The sequence below is a fragment of the Callospermophilus lateralis genome, unplaced genomic scaffold, assembly GCF_048772815.1.
Source record: "Callospermophilus lateralis isolate mCalLat2 unplaced genomic scaffold, mCalLat2.hap1 Scaffold_84, whole genome shotgun sequence".
Lineage (NCBI taxonomy): Eukaryota > Metazoa > Chordata > Mammalia > Rodentia > Sciuridae > Callospermophilus > Callospermophilus lateralis.
In genome coordinates this window covers 5,636,054-5,645,222 of record NW_027516477.1, presented here as the reverse complement: position 1 = coordinate 5,645,222, position 9,169 = coordinate 5,636,054, and the positions used below count along the sequence as shown (strand labels likewise).

The following is a 9,169-nucleotide window of genomic DNA, read 5'->3' as shown; positions in this document are numbered from 1 at the left end:
CCATCAATAAGTAAATATTATTCCTTTTTGAAGTTTTTATTCTACTAAAACATGTCATTCCAAATCACTCAGTATTTTTAAAGGTCCAGAGTTAGAGATACAAGTTCAAAACATTAGAATTACATAACTGATCACAATGAAAGGTAATTAAAATTAATAGGGGGATCATAGAAAGGGTCTAGAACTTTGAGAGGTATTTCCACATCAGTGACTGTTAATATCATTTTACCACTTCCTGCCTCCATATGAATTTGACAATTGATTACTATGTCCTCACAGCCTTAGTTTATGGTTCCAACTACCTCAGGACTCTTAAGACCGACGATGGAAAGAAAAATGCAACTTATAGGAAACAAAACACAAAGGGAAAAAAGAGAAATCTCTACTTATTACAACTAGAAGAAATTGTAAATAATCTTAAGAAAAGATAAAATTATCAATTAGTTCACACAGTTATAATAATAACAAACAATGAAAATCTTACTTTTGTAGTGCCATCTCATTTTTCTGGTAGAGTTCATTTAAAATCTCCACTTTCTGCCTTAGAGTTTTGCATTTCTCTTCCAGTCCAACTTTAGAAGACTGTAGTGAATTGCAGTCACCTTCTAATTTCTTTATTTGGTCTGTAAAGGATAAAACAGCTTATCTCTATATGTGTACAAGGACTTAAGAACTTGTTTGAGGGAGTAGTGCCAAGAAAAATAAGAAGCATGAAAGCAAGAAGCCATTCTTTATCTTTCCAATAAAATTTTAAGTCTTTCCAACATGGCAATTTCTTCTCAAGAAGAACCCACCTTCTAGATTACATTTTGTGGACATCGAGGCTCTTAGCTTAAGTTGTAAAAGTTTTAGATCCTCTTCAACTACTGATATTGTAGTTTATGTCTAAAAATTGCAAAAAGAGAGGTATTCTTAAAAGTGAGGCACAGGAAGAATTCACAGGCACTATGGGACTCTTACAAAAAACTATACCTGAAGGACATCCATCATCTGCTTAATTTGATCTTTGATGTTCTCATTCTGATCACCTAAAAAACAAAAGACTTTAGCTTTTTCTTTCCTTACTTTTAACTCTATATTCTCCTAACTTCCCCAAACTAAATAATTATTGTGTTCAAACACCAGAAGAAAAAAATCAATTAAATAACTAAACTGATTAGACTAATGACTTTTAAGAGAATTGCAAGCTTAGATTTAAAAAAAAAGAGAGAGAGAGGTGAATTTCAGGCTGGGGTTGTGACTCAGTGGTAGAGTGCTCACCTAGCATGTGTGAGGCACTGAGTTTGATCCTGAGCATAAAAATAAATAAAAGTACTGTGTCTGTCTTAAAAACAAAACAAAAAAAAAGGTGAATTTCTAGTTTGCACAACTAAAATGTTATCTATGCTATTCTTGTAAGATGAAAGCTTTTCTTCTCTCTCAGATCTATCTTCACCTGGGCAAGTAAGTGTCTTATTTAGAAAGATTCAATCCTCTATGTTCTCCCTGAATCTACTACCAGGTGTCGTTTGAAATACTTGCTATGTAAGCAATATCCAACCTGGGAGAAAACATCTGGAAATACTTTCCTCATCAGTAAACACTGTTACACTCCCTCTCTCTAGCTTTCTGATAGTCTCTAGCCTCTGTTCTCAAAGCCTTAGTTTATGTTTCCAACTACCTCCGGACTCTTAAGACTGACAGTGGACCTTAAAACCACAGAGCCATAGAGATGATGAGTATCAAAATCAACTATCATCTGCATAAGTTAAGAAATAAATTTCTCTTACTGTACAATGTTCAATACTTAGAGGTATAGGATGTGACTATTGTAGCTGCAGTGTACTTACTAGTTTTCAATGGGATAGAAAAAGTCAGTGTTCTTCACATGCCTATTGCTACATTATACCCCAGCAACCCACCTCTGCCAATGCAACAGACATATCTATAGATCCAGTGATATGTGTCTACAACCCTGAAGCTTAAGAAGAAAATCAGCCAGCTGAAAAGTGGCATCTGTATAAATACTTAATTAAAGACAGGAAAGCAAAAAAAAGGATTCAACCTCCCTAAGACTGATCTTACCTGCTACCTCTCCGTTGGTTAATTCATCTGACTCATCTTCTCTATTTTGATCCTCAGATTCAGATTCACATTGTAACTGATTCAACTGTGTGATATAATTAGTCAAAGCCTAGAAAAGAAGCAAAAGGTTGGAAGACTCTCGATTTTAATTCAGAAGATTTCAGGAGAATTCATGAGATGAAACATGTATTTGGAGTATAAACTTACATTAATAGTATCATCTTTGTGATTAAGAGCTACAAGTAAATCTTTCTGGAACTTCTCAAATGATTTGATTTGTTCACTGAGCTCAGCGTGTGATGCACTCCAGTCTTTGACTTTTTGCTGCAACTGAAAAGTCAAAACACATGAATTCCTATGGGTTAGGGAGGGGTTTCTGCACTGGATACATCAGGACTACAAGACTTAGACAAAGAAATAGAGAACCATACTCCTCCGTGGTCTGCCTCAATCGAGGGGGTTGAGAACTTGGTAAAGGAAGAGGGCAGAGTGGCCCCAACTCTAACAGCTGCAGTAAGAACATCAGAGCTCTCAGGAAGTTGATCCTGTTTATTGCATTCCCCAGAAAATTGTTCCAATTCAAATAATTTACCTCCAGCAGGAATGGCTGGGCACATTTGACTGTTTCCTAAATTTAGACTCCTTATCATGCAATCTTCCCTTGGCTTGTGAATCAGTAACTACTCAAAAGAGGATCATAAAATACTTAATTTTCTGGTTTAAAAAGTTTCTTTGAGGCTATGCAAGTTAATAACTGATTGACATTTTAAGAAAATACACATGTACAAGATAAAAATCAGTATGAATAAAGGTTATTACATTTGAACAACCATTTTAATTGACTTTGCACTGAAAAAATACACATTTAGTATAGCTTTCACTGGACAGACTATCAGGAGGTACATCTTCAGGTTTTCTGTCCATTTCCTTTTCTTTCAATGTCTGTTCCTCAATTTCCCTTTGGTTTTCATTTTCATTCTGTTTAAGTTTGAGCAAGGGCAGAGAGGACAAGACAGAAAGGAAATCTGTCAACTTAAAAACAGCATATCATTATTCTATACTGGTATGATGTGAAAAAGAAAGTGCTTAAAATAATATTTAACTACAATTTATCAAGAGATCAGCAGTATCAAAAAAAGGATAAAACATTCAAGTGCAGAGATGAAAAATGTTTTAATGGCTTCAAACTAATATACTCTATATAGTGTGGCAATAAGGGTTGTCAATAAAGGTTGCTCCTTGGTAGAACAACAGTTTCTCCTACAGCAATGCCAAATTCAAATTATCTTAAACAGAAAGCAAGGCATTTTGACTCCACCTACCTTACATCTAAGTGATCACCAATATGTTAAGCTTAGTAACTATAAAAATACGTCTCTCACCGACAATAAAGACAAACAAATCCTACTGCATTGTTGATCTACTGTTCCTAAATGCACCAAAGTCAATACTACCTGTGTTTGTGTACTGCTGCTGCGCAGCTCACAACATAGCTTCTCTCTTCCAGCTAAAGACAGCTGCTTTAGTGCTTCCAACTTCTCTAAAAGCACACTTTCTCTTTCTGAAACCAGGTTTTTGTTATTTAATGAGGATCTCTAAATAAGAAAAGAGGTCATGGAAGAATATTGATTGTGATAGAGGTAAAAAGCAGAAACATTAAGCAGATTTCTTTTAACCCTTTGGGACCAAGAGACCTTGGTTCTACCTTATGATTCATATTTCATTATTAGGGATTAAAAGGCACATATGAAGTTCAATGCAAAATTTGCAACTTTAGAAAAAAAGTTATATAAACTTAAATATTCAGGAATTTGTATAGTTCGAGTAATATTTTCTCTGTCAATTTTTGCATTGAAATTTTAGAAGAATAAATTCACAAAATGCAATGAAGAAAAGCAAAACTGATTTTTCAAATGATATATTTTATTCTCAAATATCAATTTCCCTATTATTTTATATTTAAAAAATACACGTTTTAGTTTTTAAAATTAAATTCAATAAATTTGTTTTCATAAGAACTTTCATGTAAATATTTCTTGCTTTTCTGCAATAATTTTGTGAGTATATTTTATATAGCAGTTGACAAGAATATAGCTCCCAAATACCATGAGATATTTAAATTTAGAAAAGAATGTTATATAATTTTTTAATGCTCTTGAAAAACAATTTTTAAAAACAGGGAGCACTCAGGACTTCTCCTAACCGTGCTGAGTGGGGGATAGAGGTTGGAGGTCACCAAACAAGAATGGGTTCCAGACTCCCCTTCCCTGAGGGCATCAGATCTAAAACAGGATACAATTATGAGACTGTTTTAGGCTCCATTTGTTTTTCTCTTCCAGGGGCAAAACATTCTCTTCTTCTCCCTCTGTCCAAAGCTTGAGGATATCAATGAATAACACACCTAGTAAATGGGTATGGGTTTTATATCCTTGGGAGAGGACTTTGATTTTTTTTTTTAATTCAGGGGCACTCTCCCACTGAGCCCCATCCCCAGCCCTATTCTGTATTTTATTTAGAGACAGGGTCTCACTGAGTTGCTTAGCAGCTTGCTGAGGCTGGCTTTGAACTCGCCATCCTCCTGCCTCAGCCTCCCAAGCCGCTGGGATGACAGGCATGCACCACCACGCCTGGCAGGAAAGGGGCTTTAAGAAAGGAAATCTTAAGGACTCTCATGTGCTCTTGCTGGAAGAGCAAGTTGGTTCGACTTTTGGGATGTCTGTTCAAAATAAAAGCATCCTAACTTGAGTCCCAACACATTCCTTTATAGGACTATTATCCCAAAGAATTTTCTGCACAAATGCACATACAAGTATACTTTACACAGACGGGTTAGTCAAAGTTGAGTCTCCAAGCTGGATCCGGTCCACCACCTGTGAACACGAGGCTGGCATTTTCCAGTTCTTCTTGTTAATTCTATTAACAATTCTATTTGAAGCTAAAGGACTCATTGTAGAAAGGATCAATGGTGCCTCTTAAGAAGGATGTCTTCTTGGTTTTCACGAGCTTGAGTCCGTGCACCAGCTGGATTTTCACAAAAGGGTCTGAGCCTTGGCTCACATCGGTCTGAAGAAGCTGCTTGGCTCCAATGATGTCCACATTCAGTCTCCCGGCACTCGGGAGGTAGTTCAGAGACAGGAGCAGCTCCCCCAGCTCCACTTCATTCTGAGAGCTGGGAATCAGCGCCTTCCACCAGTGCCCGCCCTTCACCAGGTCCACCTCGCACAGGGGCACGGACACCTTCCCGATGACGCAGTGGCGGGAGAACTTATCAAAGTCCACCACAGTCAGGAGCAGGGTCCTCCTCTGGGCCTCCAGGAAGGGGATCTCGAAGGTGTAGCGCTCCTGGAACACCGGCTTCTGCCTCTTGCGCTTGACGGCGGTCTGCTTGGAGTTCTTCTGGTCGGGCAGCAGGCAGATCTTGACATAGGGGTTGGAGTGCGCCAGGTCCTGGCGCGCGCGGTCGTGGGAGATGGGGGGCGGCAGGTCCCGGGCCTCGATGACGCACCGTCAGGTGGTTGTGCAGCAGGTCGTACTACGTGCTGAAGTGTAGCATGCCCAGCTGGTACCTGGACAGGATCTCCTCGTCCGTCAGCGAGTCCACGTCGTCGCGGCTCTAGTCCAGGGAGTAGAGGCGGGGCTCGAAATTCCTGAAGTAGTCGTCGGGGGTGTAGGTCCGGCGCAGCACCGACGGCTGGATGGGCTCCTTCTTGGCGCTGAGGACGCCAAACTCAATGGGTTTGATGTTGATGAGCGGGGAGCTGGGGCGCCGCTACTCCAGACTGGAAATCCTCCGCGTCAGGCTGTATGTGGACTTGGATGTGTCTGAGGAAGAGCGTCTCCCATCCGGGGAGTTGGTCCGGGGAGTGAGGGGGATGTCGCTGGCTGTGTGGACAGAGTCACCATCCTTCTCGCTGCTCCGGCTGGCCATCAGCCAGGGAGGAGTCTGCGCGGGGAAAGGCCCCAGGATTTCCACTTCATCCTCACTTGACTGGCAGCAGCTGGACTCCTAGCACTTCTGACAGCAGTGCCTGCAGCTCCATCTACACATCAGCAGATCAGAGATTCTAGAAAGAAAACCCTCGTTCAGTGGTTCCAGCTGGATGTACGCCATCTTCGCCCGCGCGCACACACTCCGGCCTGGGCATGGCGCCGCCACCACCACTTTGCCCTTGCCGACAGGGGCGGGGGGAGAAAGAAAGGGGGAAAGGAAGGAGAAGGCAGCCGGTGGCCCCAGACGTGACAGGCGTGGCTGATGAGCGGCGCCCGCCCCTCCGCTGGCCGCCCTGTCCTTGCCTCCCCTTCATTCCGGCTCCCAGAGTCCGGCCGCCTCCCCAGATCGCAGAACTCGGCACCCGGGGCCCCCACCGCGGCCTCCCTGGCTGTCCCGCGCTCCCCCCCCCCCCAGGCACTCCCAGGCTGGAGTAAGGCCAGGCCGCCTGGGAGGGAGCCCGGGGCAGCCGCGGACTGCAGCGACATCATTTGTCTAGAAGCATCCATGCTTGATGTCAACATCTTACCATGAATCTTTGATAGAAAAAAACACAAGCAAAAACTCAATCATAACATATTTTGTGGCAATTAGCATTGATACTTTAACTGAATATGAAAACAATTCTATTAACAACATGAAGCATCTGAGTATTAGCTTTAGTAATAAACAAAAGCATAAATCACTTTTTTAAAAAAATTATTTTTTAGTTGTAGATGAACATAATACCTTTTTTCATTTATTTTATGTGGTGCTGAGGATCGAACCTAGTGCCTCACGCATGCAAGGCAAGTGCTCTACCACTGAGCCACAACCCCAGTCCATAAATCACTTTTTTTAAAAAATATTTTTCTTATTTATAATTCCAAAACAACATGAAGTTCATTTATTACCACCATATATGTTATTTTCCAAAAGGAAACAGCTACTTACAAGATAGTTTAGCTAAAATCTAATTCTAACAGAGAAAAACAAAATACTCAAGATTCTTTATTCACCCCCTCCAACCCCCACCCCATCCACTTTTTTTTCCGCCCATACTAGAGATTGATCCCAGGGCCTCACACATGCTGGGCAAGTGCTCTACCACCAAGCTAGATCTCCAGCCCCTTCTCTTAATGAAGTTATAACTCCTTTATATCTCTTGATATTTTATAATGGGGAAATAATATAAACAACAACAACAAATATACACACACACATACACACACACACACACACACACACACGCAAAGTTAATAGGGCCAGGGTTGTGCCTCAGTAGTAGAGCACTTGCCTAGCATGCATGAGGCACTGGGTTCAATCCTGGGAACCACATAAAAATAAACAAATAAAATAAAGGTATTATGTCCATATACAACTAGAAAAATATTTTTAAAAATTAAGTTCACAAAATACAAGGAATTTTGCCTATTTAATTTTTATTCATTGGTCATCACAGTATTATAGAAAACTGCTTATTCAAAGAAAAATTATATTAAATTTTATTTGGAAATAAATGCTTTACATTTATGAGTTTCTCACACTCATGACAAGTCAATAGGTTCTATGAATACTTTAATCCCTTAAAATACTAATTAAAATCATTCTGCCTTGAACAGCTACAGCTAAATTAGTTTTCATAAACATTTCACAAGTTTTGCATTACATAGAAAGCTGACAGTTTTATTTGAATACTCCTCTGAACAAGATATATCTATCGTGAACACATAAAATAAATTTGAAATTCAGATAATTTTAAAAGAAGTAGAATTTATTGTTTTCTAATAAAGGCTGCAATTCGTTGGGGTAACAGATCCTCAACTAACAAGAAAAAAGAATTAGTATATAGATAATAAGATACTTTGAATTGTCTTCTTGAATTCGTAGCAATTTCCTTTTATGTTCTTACATTTAATTGAGCAAATCATTTGGCCACAGGTATTACCTAGTAATAATATAATTAATCTTCAATTAGTTTAAATAAAATTAACACAGGTATAATTTACAATGAGAACTTAACATGTACTATGTCCATAAGACAACCAAGAATACTATGACCTGACTTATTTTATACTTCACACCAATATTGTTTCACTTAATCAAATACCTTATAATTAATAAAATACATTAAAGTCAAGACTGGACTTCATACTTTCATTCTCTATTAATCAGCATTATTGCTACTGTTTTAAACTGAAGACATTATTATAAGTTTTTCTTTTTTATATTCAAAGAAGCATACTTATAGATTCGCTAACTATAAATATTTTGTCTTTGGAGAACATTTCTTCTGAAATAGTTAGTTGGTGGACCTCTGATTCTACTATATCATCAAGATGATCACTGTTTGGTAATAGAACTTCTCCATCTTCTCCTAACTCTTTACTAAGTGGCTTAAATTCTTTAAATTTCATGTCCAATGCATCAGAGGTCTGAAGATCAATTTGATCCTGAGATAATTTCATTTCATTAAAATAATGTTTTTCATTTTGCTGACAGAAAGTAAGTGCTTGTTTTGATGACATAGTATTTTCTTTTCCCTTTGATAGTCTAGATAGTTCAGTTTGTTGAGCAAATGCAACACTCATTGACACAATGACCTAAATCAATCAATCAAACAAACAAAAAAGTATTAGATTTATAAATACCAGCTGGATTTAAAAAGTGGATCATTACTCAAAATTATATGAATTAGAAAAAAGCCTGGCCTCATAGTTTTAAAAACAAAAATAAATCCTCTGATAAAGTGATCCAGAGATTGGCTATTTTTCAATAAATTTAACATCAAAGTGTTTTACTGCCTGCCTTTTAAAATAAAACAAGCAAAACTTTTCTAACTATAACATCAATAAATGCTCAGTCCAAAAATAAAAAAAATAAAAGTCTTTATATTTCTTCCTTCCAAGAAAATTCACTTGGCCATGAGTGATAATGTTCCGTGACAATCCTCCATCAGTATCTGTAGTTATTATCTAACATTACAATGATTTATCAGGGTAATACAACTACTTTTTCTCTTCATAACTTTTCCCTCATTTTTAGAATGCCAAACTCCTTCACAAGGTAACTATTTACAATGTAACACATATATAAAAACTTGTGGCATTCTGAAAAATTGTAATTACTATTCTATAT

At 38.3% G+C, this 9,169-nt stretch overlaps 1 pseudogene; it reads right to left on the bottom strand.

Moving 5' to 3' along the window:
• Positions 1 to 4,893: 4,893 nt before the first annotated feature.
• LOC143388117 (synaptotagmin-17 pseudogene) lies at positions 4,894 to 6,175 on the bottom strand (annotated as a pseudogene).
• Between the last annotated feature and the right edge of the window lie 2,994 nt (positions 6,176 to 9,169).